This window comes from Mobula hypostoma, chromosome 2 (assembly GCF_963921235.1).
Source record: "Mobula hypostoma chromosome 2, sMobHyp1.1, whole genome shotgun sequence".
In the NCBI taxonomy this organism is placed as follows: Eukaryota; Metazoa; Chordata; class Chondrichthyes; order Myliobatiformes; family Myliobatidae; genus Mobula; species Mobula hypostoma.
In genome coordinates this window covers 15,514,397-15,534,929 of record NC_086098.1, presented here as the reverse complement: position 1 = coordinate 15,534,929, position 20,533 = coordinate 15,514,397, and the positions used below count along the sequence as shown (strand labels likewise).

Sequence of the window (20,533 nt, the reverse complement as noted above, 5' to 3'; positions counted from 1 at the left end):
TTCTAGCAAATTTCTACAGATATTCCATGAAGAGCATTCTGATTGGCTGCATCACCATCTGGTATGGAGAGGCCAATGCATAGGATCAGAGAAAGCTATAGAGGGGTGTAAGCATAGTTAGCTGCTTTCCACATTGAGGACATCTTCAAAAGGTGATACCTCAAGAAGGCAGCATTAATTATTAAGAACCCTCACCATCTAGGACATACATTCTTCTCATTGTTACCGTTAGGGAAGGAGGTACACGAGCCCGAAGGCACATTCTCAATGCTGCAGGGACAGTTTCTTCTTCTTCACCATCAGATTTCTATATAGAACATGAACCATGCCATGACCTCCATAAGACTATAGGACCATAACACGTAGGAGCAAAATTAGGCCGTTCAGCCTCTCATTTCTGTTCCACCATTTCATCATGGCCAATCCATTTCCATCTCAACCCTATTCTCCTGGCTTCTTCCTGTAATCTTTTGTGCCCTTACTAATCAAAAACCTATCAATCTCTGCCTTAACTACACCTCATGATCTGGCCTCCACAGACACCTGTGGCAACCATTTCCACAGATTCACCCCCCTCTGGCTAAAGAAATTCCTCCTCATCTCCATTCTAAATAGGTGTCCCTCTTTTCTGAAGCTGTGCCCTCTGGTCCTCAACTCCCCCCACCATAAGATAGATCCTCTCCACATCCACTCTACTGAAGCCTTTCAACATTCGATAGGTTTCAATGAGCTCCCCCTTCATTCTTCTAAATTCCAGTGAGTACATGCCCAGATCCATCAAGTGCTCCTCAGACGACAAGACTTTAACTCCTGGAATCATTCTCATGACACTCCTCTGAACTCTCTCCAACATCACATCCTTTCCTCAATAAGGAAGCCAAAACTGCTCACAATATTCCAAGTGAGGTCTCACCAGTGTCTTATAAAACCTCAGATTTTATATTACATTTTATTATATTCTTCCTTTTATACTCTAGTTCTCTCAAAATGAATGCTAACATTGCCTTTGCCTTCCTCACCACAGACTCAACCTGCAAATTAATCTTTAGGGAATCCTGCATGACTCCAAGTCCCTTTGCACATCGGAATTTTGAGTTTTCACCCGATCTAGAAAATACACTATGTATACAAAATTTCTTCGACCAGTACTTTTATATTTGTGTGCTGTAGCACTTACTTTTTATTCGCAGTTATTTTGTAAATAACACTATCCTTTGCATTTCTGGTCAGATGCTAACTGCATTTCATTGGCTTTGTATCTGTACTCGGCACAATGACAATAAAGTTGAATCTAATCTAATCTAATCTAATCTAATCTAATACTGTATTCCATTTGCTACTTCTTTTCCCATTCTCCTAATCTGTCTGTCCTTCTGCAGCTTCCCTGCTTCCTCAACACTACCTGCATCGCCACCTATCTTCGTAACATCCGCAAACGTGGCCACATCAATTTCGTCATCCAAATCATTGATATACAAGGTGAAAAGAAGCGGTCCAAACGCTCACCCGTGCCGAACACCACTACTCACCAGCAGCCAACCAGATAAGGGCCTCTTTCCTCCTACTCTTTGCCTCCTGACAATCAGCTACAGAATCTTTCCTGTAAGACCATGGGTTCTTATCTTGTTTAGCAGCCTCATGTACAGCTCCTGAAAATCCAAGCACACTATATCAACTGATTCTCCTTTGTCTATCCTGCTTATTATTTCCTCAAAAGAATTCCAACAGATTTGTCAGGCAAGCTTTTTCCTTACAGAACCATGCTGACTATGGCCTATTTTATCATGTGCCCCCATAACAACATGCATAACAATCGACTCCAACATCTTCCCAACCACTGAGGTCAGACTAACTGACTTATCATTTCCTTTCTTCTGCCTCCTTCCTTTCTTGAAGAGTAGAGTGACATTTGCAATTTTCCTGTCCTCCAGAAACATTCCAGAATCTAGTGCTTCTTGAAAGATCGTTACTAATGCTTCCACAATCTGTTCAGCTACATCTTTCAGAACCCTGGTGTGTAGACCATCTGGTCCAGAAGACTTTTCAGACCTTCAGATCTTCAGTTTCCTAAGCACTTTCTCCCTAGTAATAACAAATGCATATATATAAAAGAAAAAAACATTTTTGAAAAGTGTTTTCAGATATATCAGAAAATATACATATATACACCTCCTTTGTATACTATTTATATTTTTATATTTCTTATCATAGCAATAAATTTCACAACAGTTGTCAGTGATAATAAACTTGATTCTAATTCTGATGATCACTCTGTAACCTCTTTCATTCAGCACCACCATGTGTCACTTGATTGTGTTCTCCTCTCTGTCAAAGAACTTCCCTTTTGATCTCTCTGCCCTTCCCTTTATTTTGCAATTTCAGACTTGCTTCATTTCCAACATCTCCTAGTTACAATAAAAGGTCATTCATGTGAATTGGTGAAGTTCGTTTTCTCTCTCTCTCTCTCTCTCGCTCTCTCTCTCTCCCTCTCCCTCTCCCTCTCCCTCTCCCTCTCCCTCTCCCTCTCTCCACATAGGCAGACAAGTGGGTCAGTGGGTCATGGTTAGGAGGGGGAAGGGGAAAAGTCAGGTGATGGGGAGTACCCCGGTGGCTGTGCCCCTTAACAACAGGTACTCCTGTTTGAGTACTGTTGGGGGGGACAGCTTACCCGGGGGAAGCGACAGTGGCCGTGCCTCCGGCACACAGTCTGGCCCTGTAGCTCAGAAGGGTAGGGCAAGGAAGAGGAGGGCAGTTGTGATAGGGGACTCGATAGTAAGGGGGTCAGATAGGCGATTCTGTGGACGCAGTCCAGAGACCCGGATGGTAGTTTGCCTCCCTGGTGCCAGGGTCCGGGATATTTCTGATCGTGTCCAAGATATCCTGAAGTGGGAGAGTGAGGAGCCAGAGGTCGTGGTACAATATATATTAATGACTTGGATGAGGGAATTAAATGCAGCATCTCCAAGTTTGCGGATGACACGAAGCTGGGTGGCAGTGTTAGCAGTGAGGAGGATGCTAAGAGGATGCAGGGTGACTTGGATAGGTTGGGTGAGTGGGCAAACTCATGGCAGATGCAATTTAATGTGGATAAATGTGAAGTTATCCACTTTGGTGGCAAAAATAGGAAAACAGATTATTATCTGAATGGTGGCCGATTAGGAAAAGGGGAGGTGCAACGAGACCCGGGTGTCATTATACACCAGTCATTGAAAGTGGGCATGCAGGTACAGCAGGCGGTGAAAAAGGCAAATGGTATGCTGGCATTTATAGCGAGAGGATTCGAGTACAGGAGCAGGGAGGTACTACTGCAGTTGTACAAGGCCTTGGTGAGACCACACCTGGAGTATTGTGTGCAGTTTTGGTCCCCTAATCTGAGGAAAGACATCTTTGCCATAGAGGGAGTACAAAGAAGGTTCACCAGATTGATTCCTGGGATGGCAGGACTTTCATATGAAGAAAGACTGGATGAACTGGGCTTGTACTCATTGGAATTTAGAAGATTGAGGGGGGATCTGATTGAAACGTACAAGATCCTAAAGGGATTGGACAGGCTAGATGCAGGAAGATTGTTCCCGATGTTGGGGAGGTCCAGAACGAGGGGTCACAGTTTGAGGATAGAGGGGAAGCCTTTTAGGACCGAGATTAGGAAAAACTTCTTCACACAGAGAGTGGTGAATCTGTGGAATTCTCTGCCACAGGAAACTGTTGAGGCCAGTTCATTGGCTATATTTAAGAGGGAGTTAGATATGGCCCTTGTGGCTACGGGGGTCAGGGGGTATGGAGGGAAGGCTGGGGCGGGGTTCTGAGTTGGATGATCAGCCATGATCATAATAAATGGCGGTGCAGGCTCGAAGGGCCGAATGGCCTACTCCTGCACCTATTTTCTATGTTTCTATGTTTCTATATGCTGCTAAGCTGCAGGGTATGTCGGCCATTTGCAATTTCATTTTTACTTTAGATTTCTGGCATTTTCATTGTTTTCTGTATTGTACAATGAGTCTTGAGGTCGATGTAAATAGATCATTAAAATGCCATACATAGATTGAGAAAACCATGCAAATGGTTAATGTAATACTGTGCTCTAAATCTGTATTGCCAGTGGATAGGATAGACCACACCAGATCACTATAAGAAATTCTGAGCCCCATTTAGGAAAGATATACTGTATTAGTCTTGGAGGGAGAGAGTGCAGTAAAAAAGATTTATCAGGACTTTTTTATTATTTATATTCATTCTCGCAATGTAAATGTCACTGTTAACGCCGATATTTATTGTCATTAAATCATCTTGAACTGAGGAGGCTATTGAGTGTCAACTACTTTGGTAGGTTACATATTTGCCTAAGGTCACATATTGGCTACAAGAAGCAAGGACGGAGGAGTTCCAGTTCCAAAATTATTGGCAAAAATCCAATACTCCTATGCTTACGATTTTTAGCAACAATTCCTTCTTCTGTTAAAGGATTAAGACTTTTGTCCCTAAATCATCAGTTCAGCTTTCTGAGTGGTGGTTCAGGAACTTAACCACAATGCTATCTGCTGTTTGCGTGTCCAGGTAGTATATAAAAAAGGTTGTGGCTAAGTTAATTATGTGGAGCAATTGCAGAAACTACTTACGTTCTCTAAAAATTTGAGGGGTAAAGAATAGTATATTAAATATTTCAAAATTAAGGGATAATAACAAGATGGATGAAGAGAATTGCTCCGAGAGACTGGAGAATATTGGCCATTATCTGAAAGTTGCCGGACCTAAAAGGACTAAGGTTATGAAACACACTGTAATGAATGTTATAAGTTTGGAACTCTTCCACAACCAGCAATTGATGATGTATTAAATGTTAATTTTAAATATGAACACGATGTTTTTTTTTAACCAAGTGGTTAGGGAATACGGAAGTAAAGCAAAAATTTAAAAAAAATCAGAACCAGGTTTATTATCACTGATGTTCACTCAGTGACCAATTTATTAGGTACACCTATATGTCTGTTCATTAATGTTTATATCTAATTAATCAATCATGTGGCAGCAACTGAATGCATAAGAGCATAGAGACATGGTGAAGAGGTTCAGATCAAACATCAGAACGGGAAGAAAAGTGATCTAAGTGACTGACCATGGAATGACTGTTGGTGCCAGATGCGGTGGTAAAAATCTCTAGCATTTACAGAGAATGGTGTGAAAAACAAATAAAACACTCAGTGAGTGGCAGTTCCGTGGGTGAAAATGCCTTGTTAATGAGAGAGGTCAGAGGAGAATGGCCAGACTGGTTCACGCAGACAGGAAGGTGACAGTAACTCAAATAACCACACGTTACAACAGTGGTGTGCAGAAGAGCATCTCTGAATGCACAACACATCAAACCTTGAAGTGAATGGACTACAGCAGCAGAAGGTATGGAAGTGAAGACAGGATGTCATAGGTGTAGGTTTCTAATATACCTGTCTCCTCAATGATTATAGTATTTTAAAATATGAAAATGAGACTTCAGCACTGTAATATGATCAGACTCATTAACCAGAAATTTAATCCTAGATGTTCCACACTTAACATTTTCTATTACATACTAACTACAAATTCAGGTGATTTAAATGTTCATGTACAAATTCAAGATAAACTTATTATCAAAGTACATATGTGTCACCATATACAACCCTGAGATTTATTATTTAGCAGGCATACTCAACAAATTCAATAACCATAATTGAATCAACGAAACACCACACTCAACAGAACGGGCAAACAACCAGTGTCGAAGAGACAATAAACTGCACAAATACAAAACTAAAAAAGAAATAACAATAATAATAATAATAATAAAGAAATAAATAGGCAATAAATATCGAGACATGAGATGAAGAGTCCTTGAAAGTGAGTCTGTAGGTTGTGGGAACAGATCAGTGATGGAGTATGTGAAGTTGAGTGAAGTTGTCCCTTTGGTTCAGGAGCCTGAAGGTTGAGGAGTAATAACTGTTCCTGAACCTGGTGGTGTGAGTCCTGAGGCTCCTATACCTTCTTCCTGATAGTAGCAGCTAGAAGATAGCATGTCCTAGGTGGAGGGGGTCCCTGACGATGGATGCTGCTATCTTACAACAGCGCTCTGTGTAGACATGCACAGTGGTGGGGTCGACCAGTGAATGACTGAGCTGTATCCACTACTTTTGTAGGATTTTCCATTCAAGGGTGTTGGTATTTCCATACCAGGCTGTGATGCAACCAGACAATAAACAGTCCACCACACATCTACAGAAGTTTTAAATATCATGTTGAATCTTTGCAAATTTCTAAGGAAGTAGAGGTTATGCTCTGCATGTTTATGTAATAATTTATAAGATAAACAGATACATGCAAGTTGCCTAGCTCCAGTGAAGCATGAAACTTAGAAGGCTATGGGAATTGCATGAACTTATAGTTTGCCAGTGTAATCTCACATATTTAATATAGTAAGCTAAGCACAGCTAACACCACAGCTCCAATTTGCATTAATGAGTTGATCATTTTAGTCGACAATATAAGATGAATTGATGCAGATATCTCTGCTTATTTGGTTATCAATACTTTAGTCCTTTTTGTTTTTAAAAAATACATTCTGATGAACTAGACAAATAGTAAGGAACAAGGTCTACTTTAAAGTAAAGGCATTTTGTCAGGGACTTAAATAGGCAAGGCATGGAAGTATACAGTCTTATGTGGAGAAATATGATTAGTGTAGGTGGACATAAAGAGAAGAGTAGACATTATGGGGTAACAAGCCTGTTTCTGTGTTGTACAACTCTATCACTCTATGTCCATCTTCAGGTTCATCTTTTAAACACTAGGTCAAATGGGAAAGGTCAAGCACAGGCCAAATTGAGTCAGTGGGGTCCAGGTACCAGAGCATAGTTAAGGAACTGAACCCAATGTTTGGATGACGATTTAAGTACCAGGCCAATTTGGAAAGATCAGGTACAGACTGAATCAAGATGGCGAGGTCCAGATATCAGACCATAGTGAAGCGACTGAACCTAATGTTTGGGACAATGATTTAAGCGCCAGGCCAAACTGGAAAAGTTGAGTATAGGCCAAATCAAGGTGTGGGGTCCAGGCCCCAGAGCGACCAAACCCAATACTTGCATGAAGAATTAAGCGCCCAAACTAGATTGGAAAGGTCAGGGAGTTGGGGCCCGGGGCAAGGGACGGGACGGTTCAGCTCACTGGTCCGCTCTGCACTGAACCAAGGGTCTGTGGATGGACTCTCTTCGTGGACTTCAGTTCAGAACGCTATTTGCTTGTGCTTATTGTTTGCATGATTCATTTTTTTTCCTCTCTGCACATTAGATGTTTGACAGTCTTTTTTTAATGGGTCCCTTAGGGATTCTTTGTTTCATGGCTGCCTGTCAGGAGACAAATTTGAAAGTTGCATGAAGTATACATACTTTGATACTAAATGTGCTTTGAACTTTAAAACAAGCTGATGGTAATAGCTAATGTTCCCTCGTGGCTGCTTCTTATTATTTTATTCCCTTTCTTTAACACTCAGTTTCCCCTATCTTTAGAACATAGAATAGTACAGCACAGTACAGGCCCTTCGGCCCACAATGTTGTGCCGACCCGTAAACCCTGCCCCCCCCCCCACATTAAATTCCTCCATATACCTGTCTAGTAGTCTCTTAAACTTCACTAGTGTATCTGCCTCCACCACTGACTCAGGCAGTGTATTCCACACACCAACCACTCTCTGAGTAAAAAACCTTCCTCTAATATCCCCCTTGAACTTCCCACCCCTTACCTTAAAGCCATGTCCCCTTATATTGAGCAGTGGAGAAGTGGTTTCCTATCTTCTTAAACAGCTATCCTGGTTCTGGCATTTTGCTGAACTTGGCAGTACAGACTGGCTTTGCTCTTGTCTTCCAGATGCAGTCAGGGTAGAAGATTTGATTGGAATGAGGAACAGAAGTCCTGGAAGATCAGATTTCCCAGTGGCCCTGCAGAGATCGTGTGGGTTTCTTGTACAAGCTGCAGGTGCATCAGATAGATTGGAGTCATTGCAGCTGAGGTAAATTGCGGTATGTACTGTAAATAGTTGGTTGAGGAAGCCATCCTTCTGTCTCTCTCCAATCATTGGTATTCCAGTAAAAATGCCAGTCAACAAGATCTTTTTTTAAATCTCCATCTGTTGGAGATCTTAGTAAACAAATACCCAGCAGGTCAGAGCACATCTCTGAAAGAGAAGCTGTTAACATTTCATGGTTAAAGATAATGTTTTATTAAACTGAGACATTAACCCTTCCTCTTTTTTTATAGATGCTGCCTCATGTGGTATAATTAAAGGTGGAATCACTGTCGAATTGAGAATTTATTTTTAAATGACACATCCCCATCAAACTATTTAAGTGACAAAACTAAGTGCAAATTTGTTGCCTGTCACTTATCCTCTCAAGGCAATGCACAAATTAATTTCACAATTAATTTTGCATCTGATCTAAACCCATGCATTTTCTTGGAAGGAGGGTAAGATCTTTATGGACACTACCCACCATGCAAACTGCCTTTTCCAAAGGTTCCCTTCTGGAAAGAATATAGAGCAACAACTTCATGCCCCCAGGTATTTAATCTGATCAACCATATTAGTTATCACCCCCTTCCCACAACCTTTACCTATCAACCCTGTCAATGCAATGCATGGTAAGCACTTGAAACCAAGTTTCCTAATGATGCTTATGTTGTAAATGCATGTTGTTATTTATGCATTTATGCTCATTTTATTCCATGTATGCACTTAATTTTTAAGATATAATTGATGAATTTTGTTGTTTTTCTTGTTGCATGTTACGCCCCGACCAACACACCACAGCAAATTCTTAAAACATGTAAATGTATTCAGGGGAATAAGGTTGATCCTTGATCCCTCAGTGGAGGTTTGGTTCAAGTTTTTTTTTTCCCTTTTGCGTGAGTTGCTTCGATTTCCAGCATCTGCAGATTTTCTCATGTTTGTACATTTTTTTTTATTCCCTGCGTCAGCACAAAGAGACTGAAAATCTGGCTGAGTGGTGTCACAATATTACTCAATGTCAGCAAGACGAAGGAGCTAATTATAAACTTCAGGAGAAGGAAACCAGAGGTCCATGAACCAGTTCTCATCAGTGGATCAAAGGTGGCAACTTTAAATTCCTAGGGTTTATTATTTCAGAGGACCTGTCTTTGGCAAAGAAAGCCACCTCTACTTCCTTTGGAGTTTGCTGAGATTTGGCATAAGGTCTAAAAGAGCTAGGGCTTTACTCTTTGGCGGGAAGGAGGATGAGAGGAGACATGATAGAGGTGTACAAGATAATAAGAAGAATAGATAGAGTGGATAGCCAGCGCCTTTTCCCTGGGGCACCACTGCTCAATACAAGAGGACATGGCTTTAAGGTAAGGGGTGGGTAGTTCAAGGGGGATATTAGAGGAAGGTTTTTTACTCAGAGAGTGGTTGGTGCGTGGAATGCACTGCCTGAGTCAGTGGTGGAGGCAGATACACTAGTGAAGTTTAAGAGACTACTAGACAGGTATATGGAGGAATTTATGGGGGGTTATATGGGAGGCAGGGTTTGAGGGTTGGCACAACATTGTGGGCCGAAGGGCCTGTAATGTGCTGTATTATTCTATGTTCTATGTTCTATAAAACCTTGACAAACTTCTATAGATGAGTAGTGCAGAGTATATTGACTGGCTACATCACAGCCTGGTATGGAGACACCAAAAATGCCCTTGAATGACAAATCTGACAAAAAGTAATAGATATGACCCAGTCCATCACAGGTAAATCCCTCCTAACCGTTGAGTACATCTACATGAAACTCTGTCTTAGGAAAACAGCATCCATCATCAGGGACCCTCACAAAACAACAACATGATCTCTACTCATTGCTGCCATTGGGAAGAAGGTACAGGAGTCTCAGGACTCACACCACCAGGTTCAGGAACAGTTACTACCTCTCAACCATCAGGCTCTTGAACCAAAGGGGATAACTTCACTCAACTTCACTTGCCCCATCACTGAAATATTCCCACAGCCAATGGACTCACTTTCAAAGACTATTCATCTAATGTTCTCAATATTTGTTGCTTATTTATTTTTTGTTAGTTAGTTTGTTTGTTTGTTTATTTATTATTTCCTTTTCTTTTGTATTTGCACAGTTTGTTGCCTTCTGCACTCTGTAAAAGCTTTTATAGATATGTGAAAAGAAGATTGGTTAAGACAAATGTAGGTCCCCAACAGACAGAAACAGGTGAATTGATTATGGGGAGCAAGGACATGGCAGACCAATTGGATAACTACTTTGGTTCTGTCTTCACTAAGGAGGACATAAATAATCTTCTGGAAATAGTAGGGGACAGAGGGTCTAGTGAGATGGTGGAACTGAGGGAAATACATGTTAGTAGGGAAGTGGTGTTAGGTAAATTGAAGGGATTAAAGGCAGATAAATCCCCAGGGCCAGATGGTCTGCATCCCAGAGTGCTTAAGGAAGTAGCTCAAGAAATAGTGGATGCATTAGTGATAATTTTTCAAAACTCTTTAGATTCTAGACTGGTTCCTGAGGATTGGAGAGTGGCTAATGTAACCCCGCTTTTTAAAAAAGGAAGGAGAGAGAAACTGGGGAATTATAGACCGGTTAGCCTAACGTCGGTGGTGGGGAAACTGCTGGAGTCAGTTATCAAAGATGTGATAACAGCACATTTGGAAAGTGGTGAAATCATCGGACAAAGTCAACATTGATTTGTGAAAGGAAAATCATGTCTGACGAATCTCATAGAATTTTTTGAGGATGTAACTAGTAGAGTGGATAGGGGAGAACCAGTGGATGTGGTATATTTGGATTTTCAAAAGGCTTTTGACAAGGTCCCACACAGGAGATTAGTGTGCAAACTTAAAGCACACGGTATTGGGGGTATGGTATTGATGTGGATAGAGAATTGGTTGGCAGACAAGAAGCAAAGAGTGGAAATAAACGGGACCTTTTCAGAATGGCAGGTAGTGACTAGTGGGGTACCGCAAGGCTCAGTTCTGGGACCCCAGTTATTTACAATATATATTAATGACTTAGATGAGGGAATTAAAGGCAGCATCTCCAAGTTTGCGGATGACACGAAGCTGGGCGGGAGTGTTAGCTGTGAGGAGGATGCTAAGAGGATGCAGGGTGACTTGGATAGGTTGGGTGAGTGGGCAAATTCATGGCAGATGCAATTTAATGTGGATAAATGTGAGGCTATCCACTTTGGTGGCAAAAACAGGAAAACAGATTATTATCTGAATGGTGGCCGATTAGGAAAAGGGGAGGTGCAACGAGACCTGGGTGTCATTATACACCAGTCATTGAAAGTGGGCATGCAGATACAGCAGGCGGTGAAAAAGGTGAATGGTATGTTGGCATTCATAGCAAGAGGATTCGAGTACAGGAGCAGGGAGGTATTACTGCAGTTGTACAAGGCCTTGGTGAGACCATACCTGGAGTATTGTGTGCAGTTTTGATCCCCTAATCTGAGGAAAGACATTCTTGCCATAGAGGGAGTACAAAGAAGGTTCACCAGATTGATTCCTGGGATGGCAGGACTTTCTTATGATGAAAGACTGGTTCGACTTGGCTTATACTCGTTAGAATTTATTAGATTGAGGAGGAATCTTATTGAAACTTATAAAATCCGAAAGGGATTGGACAGGCTAGATGCAGGATGATTGTTCCCGGTGTTGGGGAAGTCCAGAATGAGGGGTCACAGTTTGAGGATAAAGGGGAAGCCTTTTAGGACCGAGATTAGGAAAAACTTCTTCACACAGAGAGTGGTGAATCTGTGGAATTCTCTGCCACAGGAAACAGTTGAGGCCAGTTCATTGGCTATATTTAAGAGGGAGTTAGATATGGCCCTTGTGGCTAAAGGGATCAGGGGGTATGGTGAGAAGGCAGGTACAGGGTTCTGAGTTGGATGATCAGCCATGATCATACTGAATGGCGGTGCAGGCTCAAAGGGCCGAATGGCCTACTCCTGCACCTATTTTCTATGTTTCCATGTTTGAACACTCCAGTAGGGCAGTCTTTCATTGATTTTGTTATAGTCATTATTCTATAGATTTATTGATTATGCCCACAAGAAAATGAATCTCAGGGTTGTATCTGGTAACATATATGTACTTTGATAATTAAAATTACTTCAAGCTTTGAACTTTTGAACTTTGGGACCTGCTTTGATTCTTTCCACCATCTCTTTCTGACAGATAACAGTGCAGAACATGAAGCTGTAACTTTCTATCTCAAACATTGCTTTCCATTCCCGTTCCCACAACTCCCAGGTATAACTATCCCAGCTAGTAATGTTTAGCCATGATCCCACTGGGCACTTAATGTGAATACCAAATGACCGCATTAATTTAGCAGGCACGATTTTTTAATATCCGTAGAGTTGAAGAAATGTGTAAGCATTTAGATTTTCCTTTATGACTCCGTACTGTTTAGTACAAGCTTTCTTCTTTCCCCCAGTGCTCTGCATTTTGTGAGCCATCACAGAATACACCGGTGAACAACACAACGACACAAAACGCTGCAGATGCTGGAAACTGGAGCAAAGGAGCAAATTGCTGGAGGATCTCAGTGGGCCAGGCAGAAACTAATTTTAGAGGGAAATGGATAGACAACATTTCAAGTTGAGCCCCTTCAATTGGACGATACCTGTATTTTACAATTCCACTTCAGCCCACACAGAACTTGGAGGGTTTTTGAGGCATTTTGAGTCTTCAGTAGCTGTGAGGAAAGACTTTGCTTCCTGAATACATTTGGGTGTATCTTATGGATTTTAGGCTGCTGATCATGAAAATCACCATGAAATTCCCCTATCATGCACCATTTTTAAATTGCCTATATTTGTTATTTCAATTCATAATTCAGGTCAGAATAACTAATGCCAAGATTAAGGAAGACGTTTTGGTTGGTCTACAAATCAAACAGGTCATTAGTGACAGGCAATTCAAAGAACTTCCAGTGGGACCAGAGAAAATTGCAAGGAAAGCATTCAAAGATGTTGTTGCAAATTTTCTTGGAACTACAGAGCTCCAAACTATGTGCAGCTAATTGACAATGTGCTTCAAGCATACAAAATGATGAAATGCAACATGTCACTAAAAACTTATTTTCTGCATTCTCATTCATACTTCTTCCCAGCCAGTTTTGCTGCTGTCAGTGATGAGCATGGTGAAAGATTTCATCAGGATATTGTGGTCAAGGAGAAACAATATCAGGGCAACTGGAATCCATCAATGCTGGCCAATTATTTTTGGATACTTAGGCAAGAAGCCTCAGACACTGAATACAAATGAAAATCACCAGCAAAACATTTTTAGCTCAGTTGAACTTTTGAAAAGCGTCAGCACTGTTATGCAATTAAGTGCATTAAGTTGCTAGTGTCTTCCTGTCAGCTTGAACCAGTCTGTCCATTCTCCTTTGACCTCCCTCATCCACAGAATGCTGCTCACTTCACGTTCTTTTGTCCATCGCACCATTCTCTACAAACAGATTAAATATTTGCATTAACAAGCAGGTGTATAGGTGTATCTGATAAAGAGGCCACTGAGTGTATTTCTGGGAATGATTTTCTCAATTTCCATCTGCATCTGTTTTCCAACTATGGCAAATAAAGCTGCCCTAACACTTCCCCACTCAGATGCTGCAGGAACTAAATAATCCCTTTCCTCATTTGAGATACGTGCAGGTTATTCCCAACATTTCCAGTTTTATTTCACATTGGGAATACATAACCATGGAAACAGAATTCTACAGAATCAGGCAGGAATAAGGTCTCCTTTCAAGCTCTTACTAACTATCTAAACAGCAATACTGCAGGTGAATGTTTCTCTCTAAGCAACCTGTAATGAGCTTATAAAGAAAGTGTTTCTGCTTTATTTGCAATCTCATTACCAGCAGCACAAAGGAAATCTCCCTCTTTGTGTTTATTACATTTTTACATATAGCACCAGTTGAACAGGATTCAATCCTTAGTCAGTATCCAAACAAACAACAGTTTATTTCATTTTGATGTTTCATCTCTTAGATCAGTTCAATACTGATCACACTCAGTCTTTATTTAGGTAAGTAGGTAATTGGCTTAACCTACCTTGCACTTTATTCTTTTTTAAACGTCACAGTCATGTACAATACTGTGCAAGAGTCATCAGCACATGCAAAATATATAGCTAGGGTGCGTATGACTTTTGCACTGCACTGTATTTGTCAATGTGGAGTGGAGAGTGAGTTTGTCAATCTGGTAGGTGTAAAGGATGTTGGGAGTGGTGAGGGTGGAGTCCCATGGGAGTGGTGTGGGACAGGTGGCAGAGAAGGAGTGCCAAAGGCTGGTGGGAGAGGGTGATGCAGGTGTAGACACACACAGCCCTGAAAGACCAGGCAAGGTCATTTGATTCCAAACAGTTGTTTTATTGATCAGTACAGAATGTCTCTCTGGTGCTTTTCATCCCCTCCCTCTCCCTTCCCCTTTTGCCAACCATGATTCCCCTCTCTCTGTCCCCTTCCCACTCTCAGTCCACAATACAGACCCCTATCAAAATCAGGTTGATCATCGCTCACATAATCACCATCATCAACATTAGGTGCCATTTCATATGATGTGGGCAATCATGGTCTCATGATTATTCTTGGCAAATTTTTCTGCAAAAGTGGTTTGCCATTGCCCCTTTTCTGCCTTTTTCTACAGGATGGGTGACTCCAACGATTATCAATACTTTTCAGAGATTGTCTGCCTGGCATCAGTGGTTGCATCACCAGGACTTGTGATGTACGCCAGCTGCTCATACGACCACCCACCACCTGCTCCCACGGCTTCACGTGACCCTGATCGGGGGCTAAGCAGGTTCTACACTTTGCCCAAAGGGTGACCTGCAGGCTAGCGGAGGGAAGGAGCGTCTTACACCTCCATTGGTAGAGTCATATCTTCACCCTGCCACCTAAACACTCACATCTGTCATGAGATTTGTTTTATCTTGTTTTTGGGGCAGCAGTACAGTGCAATATATAAAATTACTACTGTATTGTGCAAAAGTCTTAGGTGTATGTCTGTGCCTAACATTTTTTACAGTACTGTAGTTCAGATAAAGGAAAATAATGCTTGAAATTCTCATTTCAGATCAGGTAAATGTTTGGGATTCCAAAACATTTCATATCCAAGAACTGTCTTTTCTGTGTCCTCTGATGTTTTGTGTGATATGCATGTTTCACACGACTGTTTTTTTCTTGCAGGAGATGGACCCACTGTGTTACTTTGCTACTTGGGAAATTGAAGTTATTTCCAGCAATTTGTAAAAATTTTTGTTTTAATGCTTGCTGCACGTGATCATCATTTTCTTTATAACTTTCCATGTTACAGAGGCATTAGTCTGGTAATAATTCAAATATATTAAGGGTTACAAAAACAGCCAAGAAACTGTGATTACAGTTAGCAGTAGTGCGAACACTTGATTTGAGTATGATGTTCTCTCAATTCCCATTATGGAGAATACCTGCGTGTGGCTTTGTTCAACGCGGGGAGGCTGGTCCATGGGTAGCCACTACACAGTCATTGACAGGTCGGCGTCAGGGTCCAGTGGCGTGGAGTGCAAGATGACTGGGGACCCTTCCCTGCTTCAGCCTTCCTCCGCCTTCATCTGCCACTGTGATGGGTCATTGTCTTCTGCCACTTCCACCGCTGAGGCAAACAACAGGAATTCTGCAGATGCTGGAAATTCAAGCAACACACATCAAAGTTGCTGGTGAATGCAACAGGCCAGGCAGCAGCTGTAGGAAGAGGTGCAGTCGACGTTTCAGGCCGAGACCCTTCGTCAGGCCTGAAACGTCGACTGCACCTCTTCCTACAGATGCTGCCTGGCCTGCTGTGTTCACCAGCAACTTTGATGTGTGTTGCCACCACTGAGGTCTTGGTTTGATTGCTTTTTGTCTGGAAACTCCCACATGACCTTCCCGCCAAGGGTGACCCTACCCGGAGCTGAGCACCAGACAGCGTCGCTCTCGGGACCTCAGGGACTCAAAACCTCGCCACCACAACAAGGTGACAATCCTTGGAGAAGAATTACTGCTACAATGCTGCACATAGAGTCTGAATCAGAATAAGAATCAGGTTTACTATCACTGGCATGAGCCATAAAATTTGTTAACATAGCAGCAAGAGTTCAATACAGAATATAGAATATATATTAATTAATTACAGTATATGTATATTGAATAGATTAAAAATTGTGCAAAAACAGAATAATATATATTTTAAAAGTGAGGTAGTGTTCATGGGTTCAATGTTCATTTAGGAATTGGAAGGCAGAGGGGAAGACGTTGTTCCTGAATCACTGAGAGTGTGTGCCTTCAGGCTTCTGTATCTCCTACCTGATGGTAACAGTGAGGAAAGGGCATGCCCTGGGTGCTGGAGGTCCTTAATAATGGACGCTGCCTTTCTGAGACACTGCTCCCTGAAGATGTCCTGGGTACTTTGTAAGCTAGTACCCAAGATGGAGCTGACTAGATTTATAACCTTCTGCAGTTTCTTTCGGTCCTGTGCAGTAGCCTCTCCATACCAGACAGTGATGCAGCCTGTCAGAATGTTCTCCACGGTACAACAATAGAAGTTTTTGAGTGTATTTGTTGACATGCCGAATCTCTTCAAACTCCTAATAAAGTACAGCCACCGCCTTGCCTTCTTTATAACTACATCGATAAGTTGGGACCAGGTTAGATCCTCAGAGATCTTGACATCCAGGAACTTGAAACTGCTCACTCTCTCCACTTCTGATCCCTCTATGAGGATTGGTATGTGTTCCTTCATCTTACCCTTCCTGAAGTCCACAATCAGCTCTTCCGTCTTACTGACGTTGAGTGCCAGGTTGTGGCTGCAACACCACTCCACTAGTTGGTATATCTCACTCCTGTATGCCATCTCATCTCCATCTGAGATTCTACCAACAATGGTTGTATCAACAGCAAATTTATAGATGGTGTTTGAGCTACGCCTAGCCACACAGTCATGGGTATAGAGAGTGTAGAGCAGTGGGCTAAGCACACACCACTGAGGTGCGCCAGTGTTGATCGTCAGCGGGGAGGAGATATTATTACCAGTCCACATAGATTGTACTTTAATGTTGCTAATTTCATTAAGAATGCCTGCAAATATGTACCTATGGCTCAAAAAACAAATTGAATTTATTACAAAACCGCCACTTCAGGGTCACATTTATAGTAGCTCTTTTTGGGCTAGTCTTTGCAATCTGCAACAATAATTAGGGGAAAAAAAAGACAGAACAACTTGGTAAAAATCTCTGCTTGTTCACATTCTGTAATCTGTGATAATGTTTAAGAATTATCGCAAGGCAATTAAGCCACTAATAAAGGAATTATAAATTGAAAATTGTCCAATTACTAATTTTCATAATTAAGCTTAAACCATCTGAGGTAGTTAAGTATTTGAACTAATTATAGCATTTTTATATTGTAACAATATAACCTGTGACACAACAGAAATGGCGTAAAACTTTCACAACATGTTATGCCTTCTTTTATGACACCGAGAGGTAATTGCATCAGACAAAGTCTAAAGCAGTGATTTCCAACCTGGGGTTCAAGGACCACTTACTTAGTGGTATTGATCGAAGGCATAAAGAAACTTGGGAACCCCTGTTCTAAAGCAAGGTAGGCAATCTGGACACACAAAAACATAGAAGACTGAGAGGAGATTTGACAGAAGTATATAAAATTATGAAAGGTGGAGATAGGGTAAATGCAGGCAGGTTTTTCACTGAAGTTGGGTGGAACTACAACCAGAGTTCATGGGTTAAGGGTGAAAGATGAAGAATTTAAGGGGAACATGAGGGGAAGCTTCTTCACACAGAGGATCGTGAGAGTGTGGAATGAGCTGCGGGCACAAGTGGTGCATGTGAGCTCGATTTCAACGTTTAAAGGAAGTTTGGATAGGTATGTACATGGATGGAAGGGGTATGGAGGGCTATGGTCCCGAGGCAGGTTGACATTAGCAGGCAATTTAAATGATTTGATATTGATTAGATAGGCTGAAGGGCCTGTTTCTGTGCTGCACTTATCTATGACACAATGACTTTAAATTGATGAAATATTATTGAACATTGTTGAACATACCGAAGCACTTTAAACAGCATGTTTGAAATGTTTGAGATTTTATAGAGCACTGGTGAGGCCTCACTTGGAGTATTGTGAGCGGGTTTGGGCCCCTTATCTTAGAAAGGACGTGCTGAAACTGGAGAGGGTTCAAAGGAGGCTCAGGAAGATAATTCCAGGATTAAGCGGCTTGTCACATGAAGGGCGTTCGATTGTTCTGGACTTGCATTCAATAGAATTCAGAAGAATGAGGGGTGACCCCATTGAAACCATTGAATGGTGAAGGTTGTGATAAAGTGGAGAGGTTGTGTCCTCTGGTGGGAGAGTCAAAGTCCAGAGGACACAGCCTCAGAACAGAGGGTTGTCCTTTTACAACAGAGATGAGGAAGAGTTTCTTTAGTCAGAGAGTGGTGGATCTGTGGAATTCTTTGCCACAGGCAGCTGTGGAGGCCAAGGCTCATGGATATTTAAGGCAGAGGTTGATAGATTCTTGATTGGTCAGGGCATGAAGGGATATGGGGAGAAGACAGGAGATTGGGGCTGAGAGGAAAATTGGATCAGCCATGGAGCAGACTCGATGGGCTAAATGGTGTAATTCCGCTCCTATATCTTATGGTCTTATGGTTCTGTTTAAAAATGTGTAATTTACACTAATTGACGCAAAGTACAACCAGAATTCCATTAAAAACTTGTGGTTGTGATCAACAGATAGGTTTGGTGAATCATTCATTATTTTACAATCAAAATGTCTAAATCCTGATGCAGCAATGATCCATGGATATTAAAATCATGAGAACAAAGACAGCTACCAGAAAATGTCGGCACAAGTAAAAGTATATGACCAGAATTTGTAGGAACAGAATTAGGCCATTCGGCCCATCAAGTCTGCTCCATGGCTGAGTTACTTTCTGTCTCAACTCCATTCTCCTGCCTTCTCCCCATAACCTTTGATACCCTTCCTTATCAAGAACTTATTAAACTCCACTTTAAATGTACCCAATGGCTTGGTCTCCACAGTCATTTGTGGCAGTGTATTCTACAGATTCTGCACCATCTGGCTCAGAAATACCTCCTCATCTCTGCTCTAAAGGAATGTATTCTGAAGCTGTCTGAGACTCTCGCACTATTGAAAACAATCTCTCCATAAACATTCCAACTAGGACCTTTAATATTTGGTAGATTCCAACAATAGGTCTCATTGAAAACGACAGAATGTTGAAAGGCAATTGAATTGAATTGAGTTGAATTGGATTGATTTTATTACCTACATCCTACATATACATGAGGAATAAAAATCTTTACATTATGTCTCCGTCTTTAATTGCAATGTGCAATTATGGTAATTTTTAATAAATATTATTTACAACAGGACAGTCAATATAACATAGAAATACAGTTGTGTCAGCATGAAATAAGCAGTCTGATGGCCTGGTGGAAGAAGCTGTCCCGGAACCTGTCGGTCCTGGCTTTTATGCTGTGGTACTGTTTCCTGGATGGTAGCAGCTGGAACAGTTTGTGGTTGGGGCGACTCGGGTCCCCAAAGATCCTTCAGGCCCTTTTTACACACCGATCTCTCTAAGTGTCCTGAATAGTGGGAAGTTCACATCTTCAGATGCGCGGGGCTGTCCGCATCACTTTCTGCAGAGACCTGCGATTGAGTGAAGTACAGTTCCCATACCAGGCAGTGATGCAGCCAGTCAGGATGCTCTCAATTGTGCCCCTGTAGAAAGTTCTTAGAATTTGGGAGGCCATACCAAACATCTTCAACTGTCTGAGGTGAAAGAGGCGCTGTTGTGCCTTTTTCACCACACAGCCAGTATGTACAGACCATGTGAGATCCTCAGTGATGTTTATGCTGAGCAACTTAAAGCTGTTCACCCTCTCAACCCAAAATACATTGATGTCTATAGGGGCTAGCCTGCCTCCGTTCCTCCTGTAGTCTACAACCAGCTCCTTTGCTTTTGTGATGTTGAGGGAGAGGTTGTTTTCTGGACACCACTGTGTCAGGGTGATGGAATGGATAGAATGGATGAGGAGAGGATGTTTCTATATGGTAGGTGAGCTTAGGACAAGGCAGCATAGCCTCAGAATAGAGCATTATCCGTTTAGAACGGAGATGAGGAGGAATTCCTTTAGCCAAAGGACGCAAGTCTGTAGAAATAGTAGCCATAGAGGCCAGGTCTTTGAGTGTACTTAAAGTGGAGGTTGATAGGTTCTTGATTAGTTAGGGCATGAAAGGTTATGGGGAGATTCCAGGAGAATGGGATTGAGAGGGAAGATGGATCAACCATGATGAAATAGCAGAACAGAGTGGAGGGGCTGAATGGCCTAACTCTGCTCTTAACTCTTATGGTCTTATGGACTTTCTTTTAAACTCAGTGAGCACAGGCAGAGCCATCAAATGCTCCTCATAC

The 20,533-nt window shown here is 41.8% G+C and overlaps 1 long non-coding RNA gene across 2 annotated transcripts; it reads left to right on the top strand.

The window, feature by feature from the left end:
- Positions 1 to 5,071: 5,071 nt before the first annotated feature.
- Positions 5,072 to 15,774, top strand: LOC134358254 (uncharacterized). Of its 2 annotated transcripts, none has more exons than XR_010020843.1 (3): positions 5,072 to 5,391; positions 7,891 to 8,032; positions 15,249 to 15,774. It is a non-coding gene; the product is annotated as an uncharacterized LOC134358254 (long non-coding RNA). The 2 variants fall into 2 exon arrangements; XR_010020844.1 differs by having other exon boundaries at positions 7,891 to 8,042.
- Positions 15,775 to 20,533: the final 4,759 nt, after the last annotated feature.